This window comes from Echinops telfairi, unplaced genomic scaffold (genome assembly GCF_000313985.2).
Source record: "Echinops telfairi isolate 266 unplaced genomic scaffold, ASM31398v2 ScPeMD7_6273;HRSCAF=7185, whole genome shotgun sequence".
Taxonomy (NCBI): domain Eukaryota; kingdom Metazoa; phylum Chordata; class Mammalia; order Afrosoricida; family Tenrecidae; genus Echinops; species Echinops telfairi.
Genome location: NW_022110173.1, coordinates 4,089,603 through 4,097,258, shown reverse-complemented (window position 1 = coordinate 4,097,258; position 7,656 = coordinate 4,089,603). Strand labels below are relative to the sequence as shown.

General features: G+C 54.1%; 1 protein-coding gene across 1 annotated transcript in view; it reads left to right on the top strand.

Annotated features, from left to right (window-relative positions):
- The first annotated feature begins 1,297 nt into the window (after positions 1 to 1,297).
- Positions 1,298 to 7,656, top strand: part of ADA2 (adenosine deaminase 2) — an 84,403-nt gene continuing 78,044 nt past the window's right edge. Inside the window, exon 1 of the mRNA XM_045295942.1 lies at positions 1,298 to 1,366. The gene's annotated coding sequence lies outside the window, so the exon portion shown is untranslated. The remainder of the gene's footprint in view (positions 1,367 to 7,656) is intronic.

Here is a 7,656-nt window from a genome sequence, read left to right as displayed (position 1 = left end):
CTGATAAGTCACCAAACATTTTGTGACCCTGTTCTTGAAAAGTAACAACTCCAATTTTCCTTCTAAAGATGCCGTAAGGAAAGGAAAAAGTTTTGAGGAAGAATAAAATTGCAGCAAAGCACAGAACTCCCTGTTGCAATCAAATGTGTCGACTGGCATTCCGTTATGGCTACTGTAGATTTTCTTGAGGTGGGCCAACAACAGGTTGAGTAGAAACAACTTAATAACCCAACCAAAAATCGAAGCTGACACCTGGACTCCATCTTCTCCTGCCTTCTGAAGGAGGGCATCTTTATCTTGTCAAACGATTGGCTGCCCTTCCTGGGTGCTCTGGAGGCAGCTTCTCCCCAGCACCCCTCCACCTCGCAGGCCAGGACACGCACGGGGGAGCAGTGCTCTGTGAAGCAGGCCGGGCCGTTCCGGTGGCCCCAGGTAGAGCAACAATCATGTGCACCTACTGCACGTTTGGCTATGAGGTGCTGCTTGTCACCCAAATTAGCTGCCATGAAGCGGAGTGCCTTGTAAAGACAGTCACTCCATTCACCCCTATATTTAAAGGTCAATATTGAGCAGCTCTGAGGAACACCAGAACTGTGTGTGTGTGTGTGTGTGTGTGTGTGTGTGTGTAAAATTTTTAAAACGGGTGAAGAACACAGCTTTCGCTCAGGCACGTCCAGCCTCAGGAGGAGCCCGCCAGATGCTGCCCCTGTGGGGAGGCACAGTCTGCAGTTCACATGATTCCACTAAGGCAGTTCAGGGTGAAGGTCGGGGGCTAGCTAAAACCTGGGGGGGGGCAGGGGGCCGGGCGGAGAACGCTCTGGCTGTATCTTTAGCTGTGATGATGTCTAGGAAGGGGCTGAACTCTTACTGAGGTTCCAGCTCTTCCTGAGGAAAGGGGTGGTGGAGCTAGTTAATTGGGAGGGGGAGTGGGAGGGGGGGCAGGGACTAGCTGGCTTTCAGATCCGGAGCTGTTCCAGTAAACAAGTGAAACCCTCAGCTCCCTGGAGGGCCTGGGGCGCAAATGTGTGCATCTCTGCCTCCTTCCCAGCAGCTGTTCCAGGGAGGCCGCAGCCCTGCCTTCTCCGCTGCCTCCCCAGCCCCCAGCTCCAGCCTCAGGAAGTGGGGCCGCTGAGAATCTCCCCTCCAGTCTCACCTCCCGCCGAGAGTGTCCGCTGCTTCAGCATTTCCTGGCCTAATTAAGCTGGGTAATGAGTAGCTAAGAGGGAGGGGATAAAAGCCCTAGGCAGCTTAGAGCTGGGACGGTTTATGACAGGGGTGTCCACAGCTGGTGACACTCTGTAAGAAAGTTATTTCTCATAACCCTGGGAAGTGGCATGCCCTTTGCACAGCAGAGTGAGCCCTGTAGGTGAGTAAGCTCAGGGAATGTTTCCCCTTGAGGGTCCTGCCTCTGGGGTCCTAAGAGATGATGGTGGTGGCACTGGTGGTCAGGGGGGAGGGGACTGATTGGAGGTGGAGAGCAGTCATGAGCTACCTGTGAGAATGCCCAGAGCTTAGCCTGAAGCTGGGGTGCCCTGGGTGACCACGTGTGACTGCCCAGGGCTTGGCGGTGGTTTCTGAAAGCGAGTCTTGGCCAGAACAGGGACAGCTGAGCTAGACACTGATCCCGGCTGCCTTCTAAGGTTCTCTGCTAAAAACTGTGCCTTGGAAAACTTCAGGTGCTTGGCTAGCCAGAAATGGGGCCTGGGAGGCAGGCTGTGGACCCCAGGGCCCAGCGTGACCACCCCCTGCTCTGTCTCAGGAACCCAAACCCCCGCTCCATTCGGCACCCACCACCTCTGCACCCACCCTCCTTTTCGCTTTTGCCCTTGTTTGTCAGTTGCTGCTTTTAATAGATAATCACTTTGCACTCTTCCTACATGGAAGAGCTTTCAGTGGGGGTCTGGAATTTAGAACTTGCCCCATCACTAAGTCCCTGAGTGATGGAGCCTTGGTGGCAAGAGCAGTTTTCAATTGGCCACTACCCTAAAAGTAGTTTGAATCCACCCAGAGGCTTCATGGAAGCCTATGGATTGCCTGTAGCAATCGACTTCTGTGTTAGTCTAGGTTTGACTAGAGAAACAAATTCATAGACACTCATATGTGTATAAAAGAGCTTTATAGACAAGAGCAATTGAATATTGAGAAAACATCCCAGCCCAGTCCCAATCAAGTCCTTAAGTCCGATATTAGCCCATGTGTCTGATACCAATCTATTAAGTCCTCTTCAGACTCACGAAATACATGCAATGACGCCGAATGCAGGAAAATCACAGGCCAGTGGGTGGAAAGTCTTGTGGATCCAGTGGCAGTGGAAGCATGTCACTGCTGGCAGGGGTCTCCAGCTGGCTTTAGCATAGCTCCATGTCTCACAGGAGTGAGTATGTGTCCCGCCTCCAGTGAGCTGTTTATCTCCATAGTGCTTCTAAATGAGGTCATCACGCTGTGACCTGATTGACAGGCTAAACTCCACTCCTTCACTCTTAAGTCTCCAATTGACAACAGATTATGTAACTACCACAGCTTCCATAAGGATTATAGGTAAGAGCACTAAAAAGTTATTTTTAAAGACAGATTATAGCCAAGCATGCCCAGTGCAGCAGTTCTACTTATAACGCTTGGGGTCACTGGGAGTCCAGAGCCAACTCAATAACTGCTAAGCCCCTGAGTGGACTTGGAAAGATCTAGCAGCCATATCCTGCCTGTGAAATGAGAGTAACCCATGACTTATGAACTCATGATTTCTACTTGTCTGTGTGGTTGAGTGGGAGAAAGATGAGGCTTTCTATTTCTGTGGAGCTCTACCACCACAGGGGCAGTTCTACCCTGCCCTGTGGGGTCGCGATGAGTCAGCATCGACTCGGTGGTGTGGGTTGGGCTTTTTGAGTTTGGTGTGGTTAAGCATGCAGCTGTTAACCGACACCTCAGCGATTCCACCCACCAGCCACTCCACAGAAGAAAGATGCGGCAGTCTCTTGGATGAAGATTTACGGCCTTGAAAAGCCCTCTAGGGAGGTTCCACGCTGTCCTAGAGGATTGCTGTGAGCCGGAATCAACTCGTGGCAAAGAGTTTGAGTTGCTTTCTTGTTATGGAATGGTGGGAAAGGCCAAAATGGGTCCATATCCCCCAGGGTTTCCAAAGGAAGGCTTCCAATGGTGTATATGTTGACCCCAAAGGACTATGTTTCCGCATTATCCTGTCAAGAGAGCTGTCTATAGCCAAACCCCAAAGAACAAACCGACCACCATCGAATGGATTCTGAGGTTGTCTGAGACTCCGCCTTTACAGAAGCCGACAGCCTCCCTCCCTGTTCTCCCAGGGGCAGCTCGCTGTCAGTCACCCAACCCCTACCCCACTGGTCCCAGCTGTCCTGGCACTACCAGGACTCTCGATCCAGTGTATGTTTATTATTGATCAGGAAAGTAAGTAGCCTCGCACAACCCTATTTTGATCTCTTCTGAGTTTTGGACCCTGATTTCCTCTGAGGCGCTCTTGATAGCTGGCGCCCAAGAGCAGCCAGGAGAGTGATGTGATATTTCTCTCTCTCGCTCTCGCTCTTTCTCTAGTCACGGCTCCTCTCCCTTCGGCGTCCTCACAGTGCTATTCTCAGGCTTCCTGCTTCCTTTTCTAAACCAGGAGACCGCCTGCAGATCAGCAGTAACTCTGCTTCCTGTTTCCCCCCTGCGCTGCAGCACCACTGAGAGAAGACCTGGTTGCCAGATGCCCAGCCAGCGAGCACTCGTCTGAACTGTCCCTCTGCTCAGGCAGCCCAGGCTCGCAGCCTTCTGGGAGACTGGGGGCCTCTCTCTGGGGCCGCTGCCTGAAGTTCAGACCTAGGAAAGGGGGCAGCCGTGGCTGTGCAGACTCCTTGCCCTGCCCGCCATCCTGCTGAGCAGCTGGTGGCAGGAGTCCCTGGCATCACCCTGCGGCAGCTGGACGGGCCAGGGGAGCCAAGGCACTCTGGCTGTGTGTAATCCGGCTAAAAGGAGGAGGGAGAAAGGACACAGAAAACAGAAACCTGATCTTTTCATCCAGAGAGCCCTTTTGCTCAGAGAGGCAGGGGGAGAAAAGAGAGAGAGAGAGAGAGAGAGAGAGAGAGAGAGAGAGAATAAGAACCAAGGAAGGAAGGTGTGTGAGAAACCGCTCAGGATCCCAAGGGTCTGCCCCGAGCAGAGGTACAACGTGAGTATCCCGTGAGCCATATGCCTGTGTCCTCTGAGCCTGTCCTTGGCCTGAGACTGACACCTAGCAAGAGCCAGGAGACATGGGACTCCCAGTGGGGAGAGCAGCGGCTTTCAGCAGTCTGGCTGCCCTCCCCAGCTCTGCTGGTGGAGGTCTTGGTCCCTTCTCTCCCTGCCAGTCGTGTGGAAGGGCACAGGGCACAAATTAACGCTGGTGAGAAGGGAGTTCTAGGACGCCTGCAGCGCAGGCCAATAGCGGCAGCTCTTCGCTCTGAAACCACCCTGTGTGTGTCTGCCCGCTGTGTGGGCAGACAGGGTCCTGACTCCAGCCCGGCTTTGCAAGGGTCAGGGCAGCTGGCGGTGGTTCAGCTGCAAGGAGGCCCTCAGGTACTTACTGGTCTGACACCACAGATATTCAGGGAGGCTGCTTTCTGGGCACAGATGACAAAGTGTTTGTCCTTGAAGTGTACTTGGCCATCTGGTCGGGGCACCAAGGCTTTCAGCCAAAGCAATTAGTGAACAGCATACAAAGACGTCCACTCCAGAGCTGAGGGTGTGATGCAGTCAGTGGTCTGACAGGTCAGTGCTGGCGTCATTCGTGGAGGCAAAGCGGTCCTTGATGTCACTCTCTGAGGCCGGGGCGGCGGCGATGCCTTGGGCTCTTCCTGTGTGCCAGGCCCTGGGGCTACTGCCCTGTGCTGACTGTCCTGGAGGGGACGACCTGGTGGTGGGGCCCGGCGTCATTCTCACCTAGACACTTCTGGCACTCGCTGTGTGACCGGAATATGTGGCACAGCTGCCGTAAATCCCAAATCCCGAGACGAGGCTGAAGTCATGACACCAGAAAAATCTAGACTCCAAATCTAGTTGCAAGAACAGAGTGAAAATTGCCCCTGAGCCGTCAAGGGGGGAAAACAGTGTGTTTCCTAAAGGGGAGACGCGTCCGGGCAGCGCCCTGACAGACGCACCAGGGGAGGCTGAAGTTCCTCAGAGGGACCTCAGAAGGAAGGCCTGGCGATCTGCTTGTGAGAAACAGCCACTGCGAAGCCTGGGGAGAACCTTCCACGCTCACACGCAGGGTGTGGCACGCCGGGATGGCGACTGGTGTGGGATGTGATAAAGAGGAAGCATTTCCCGTGCGGGCCTTTCTTGCAGGACCTACGCTTCCGCCTGGGAGCCCTGGTGGTGACACTGGTCTGTGGACCACAAGGCTAGGAGGTCAAAGCCACCTAGCTGTCTCAAGAGAGAAAGACAGGGCTGGCTACTCCTTTCAAGAGCTGCTGTCTCAGGAACCCACAAAGGCAGTGCTACTCTGTCCTATCGCACTTGAGTGAGGTTTTCATGCTGCGGGCTCACTCTCAGCCCTCCCCCATACACACTCGCATTGCTCAAATGACCTCCGATTTGTGGAAGCACTGACACGCGTGGGCTTTCACGCACGCCCCGCCCAGCCCAGCGCCCCGCCTCCTGAGCCTGCGAAGCCTATTGGCCATCTTCAGGAGTCAGCCCAGTCTTCTCCGCCCCATTCCTGTTCCGACGCTGCCGTCAGGGGCAGATGCTTTGCGTGTGTCCTTGCCCCTCGAATCTGCCTCTCACAACGCCCTCAAGACACTGCCGTTGTGCTGGTCTTTTTTTCCTTTTTAGTCACAATCATGGGGGTTCTTAGGGAGGTAACGGCTTACCATTCAGGATCAGAAATGACTCGGGGTACAGGTGTCCCATCAGGACAGCCTCTGCTCAGCCATGCCTGCACCACGAGCTTCTCTGTAACCCTCCACCTTCCTCACGCCGCAACCCTTCCAGACAGTTCCTCAAGTGGTGGTGACCCCCAACCATAAAATTATTTTCGTTGTTGCTTCATCGCTGCTATTTTGCAACTGTTATGAATCAGGCGACCCCTATGAGAGGGTCATTTGACCTGGGGTCGCAATCCACTGGTTGAGAACCGCCCTTCTAATCTTGCCTAGAGGCACGTCACTCCCGCAGTAAGGGTCAAGGGGCTCAAGGGTAGCGGTGTGGCCCTTCTTTCTGGGCTGTATGAACAGGAGTCTGTCTCTCCTCTTGGTTCCCAGGCTCCAGCCCAGGGTCTGGTGCTAAGAACCAGTAAAGATTGGCTGCTAACAATTACATTGCACCTAATGAGGTGCCAAGAACCATGCTAATTGTATGACCTCATTTAACCTTCACAACAATCTTATGTCATAGGTACATTATTATGCCCATTTGGCAGATGGAGAAGCTGAGATTAAGTGACTTGCCCAAGGGCTGGTAGTCATTGCTGGAGCCAGCCATCCAACCCATGTCAGCCCAACTTCAAAGCCATTGGCAAGAAGGAGGCCTTTTTGCTGTATGTACCTCTTACTGGACTTATTTGTATATCTTGAGTGAAATTGTGAACCCTGGCTGAGAAGGGGGAGGGCTCAGTGGCTCACACAACACTTTGCACATATGTACGGTTGGTTGACACTTAAACTACAAAGGGCAAGGTGGGTTGGAATCCTGCACAGTCGAAAATCCGGGTGTACCTTACAGGGACCCCTTGAACAACACAGGTTGAATGGCATGGGCCCTCTGACACACGGGTTCTTCTCCTGCTGCGATTGCTGTGAGCTCCAGGACTGGGAGGACCCACTGCAAGAGTGTGCTGGGTTCATCTCCCCAGGGACGGAAGCAGTCGCTCACTCAGAGATGAAGGGCACTGCACCTCGCTTTAAGCGGACCCTCACAGCGCCTGCACTCCCGGGCATGGCAGCAGGAGGAGAATCCACGTACCAATGGGCGCAGGCCATCCGACCCATGAAGGGCCACCTGTAGTAGGACCTTGGGGACTATTGCTTAGCAACAGCCATCCTTAACAGAGGTGGAGAACTTACCAGCGGCCCACCTGCAGCGAAGGCTTCACAGTGCCTCTGCTACGTGGGTGGCGTGAACAGGTGTTAGAACTTAAAGCTGGAAGGCACCTTAGCACTGTTCTCATCCAACGCAGGCAGAGGACTAGTCCCAGCGCTTAATCGGCCAGGCAGCTCATTAGGGACTCCCACCACTTCCGTCATTTTCCACGTTGATATCAAAGTCTATGGAGGCGGCAAGCAGGAGGCCCAGACGGTGAGACCTAGTGCAGAAGTGAGGAACTCCCACTGAGCAGTGCTTCTGGGGAGGGAGCCGCGTAGCCACAGGCCCAGGGCTTCCTGACAGCCTGTTCTAGAAGGCACAGCGCTCCCCCACTCCCCACATCCACCATATTTGTTGGAAAAGCCACGCCTTACCTTCTCCGCTATCACAGTTTCTTTCTCAGGGGCTGCCGTGTCTGTCGTGCATGGATCCGTCAGCCTGTAATATTCTGGGAAAGGAGCCCTGGTGTCAGGGCGGGGGAAGCATTAGGTTGCCAACTCAGAGGTCAGAGGTTTGAACCTAACAACCCACGGGAGGAAAGATGAGGCTGTGGGCTCCTGCAGAGACATGCTGTCTGGGAAACTC